This window comes from Etheostoma spectabile, chromosome 2 (assembly GCF_008692095.1).
Source record: "Etheostoma spectabile isolate EspeVRDwgs_2016 chromosome 2, UIUC_Espe_1.0, whole genome shotgun sequence".
In the NCBI taxonomy this organism is placed as follows: Eukaryota; Metazoa; Chordata; class Actinopteri; order Perciformes; family Percidae; genus Etheostoma; species Etheostoma spectabile.
The window spans coordinates 27247432-27249006 of NC_045734.1; the positions used below are offsets into that span (position 1 = coordinate 27247432).

General features: G+C 43.0%; 1 non-coding gene across 1 annotated transcript; it reads left to right on the forward strand.

Annotated features, from left to right (window-relative positions):
- The first annotated feature begins 191 nt into the window (after positions 1-191).
- On the forward strand, positions 192-406 carry LOC116670834 (small nucleolar RNA U3). The gene has a single exon (XR_004327139.1). It is a non-coding gene; the product is annotated as a small nucleolar RNA U3 (small nucleolar RNA).
- The last annotated feature ends 1169 nt before the right edge of the window (positions 407-1575 follow it).

Consider the following 1575-nt stretch of genomic DNA (forward strand, 5'->3'; position numbering starts at 1 on the left):
GAAGTATTGAGACAACAGTGACTGAAAATCTAATTCAATCTACTTATCAGTCTTTTTAAAGATCTAAATAGATTTTCACACCTCAGAGTCATCTGGAGCACGTAACGATTAGCTTCTGTCCCTCTGAACCCTGAGAGACAATCCCTCTGCAGTGAATTAGATGCAGTTCCCCCCCCCCCCTCCGTCTAACCAAGACTATACTCTCAGGGATCATTTCTAGAGTTTCTGATTTGAGGAATATGTCTCTAAAGTGTTTGGTCTCGCGACCATAATGATGAGTTGTGATATTCCTTTCTGAGTGTGAAGCTGATAGCGATTGATGATTCACTTCATATGCTCTCTGTCATTGATGATTGGTCTTTGTTTCTTTATGGAGCATTGCAAAAAGGAATATGAACAGAGTGGTTGTAGCACATACTGTATGTAGGGAACTAATATACTTTCTCTGTTCCTCCAACAATGTTTTCCAAAGTTTATGTTTCCCTTTTACTGGGTCAGTCATTATGATACTGTGGGAAAACTCAGAAAGAAATCCACTGCTACCATGTTAGCCAGTGCCTGAATGGCCCTATGTGTGCAGTGCCGTGAAGCAATTCCATACATCACAAGACCTGATATCACGTAATACTTCCTGACGCTGCGTCGACGACTCGCTGATTGAAAGTTGCAAGGGGGGGAGCGAGACGACCACCATTGAACTCGGGAAAAAGTCATGTAACCATTCCAATAACTCTGAAGCTGTTCTGTTGGGTAAACGAAGCTAAAAATAAATACATTGTTCCCCTTTAATACATGCTGATCAGGCTGAGCCTGTAAAGGCCACACAGTCTGATTAGTCAGGTGGAAACACCTGTGGGAGTGGAACATGGATGTGTAGAGATGGGCTTTCAAACAATGCACCTTTTGGACATTTTGACATGTCACAGTAGGAAAAGCAAAGGTAGAAATAAACATGAATTATGGCTTAATTTATTTACATGTTTACAAAAGAAATAAGACATAATTCATATTCATTCAACAATAACAGATGGTGGTTAGGAGAATATTAGAATTGCCACTTTTAGTTAAAACGGACCTGTGATAGGGATATATGATACCACCAGCCGTCAGCTGATCCCATTGGTTTGCACTGCAGGGATACAGTAGTACACACTATCTCCATGGTTACAAGTGGGGATCCATTTTTGGGACACGACTGAAGTGTGGTGTTGAAGACGTACATCCATGGTGATGCTCCATGCCCTGGACCGGCAGCTGGACGAAGGCATCAAGCAGGTCTTCCTACTCCCGAATTTCAAAACAACACTCACGATGGCTCGTAGAGAACACGACTCGTATTTTATGAAAATAGTTCACCAAAATGTGTTTCTGAAAACTTTTTAACCCTCATGTTGTCCTCCTGGGTCAAAAACGGACAAAATTAGAGTGCAACCTTCCCCATCTAGTCGTCTACTCCATTTTCTCCTCCCCCTCCAGTCCTCTACTCCAGCTCCTCCTCCACCTTCACCTCAAGCGTCTCCTCCCCCTCCACCTCCAGTCGTCTGTTACAACTCCACCTCCACCTCCAGTCATCTA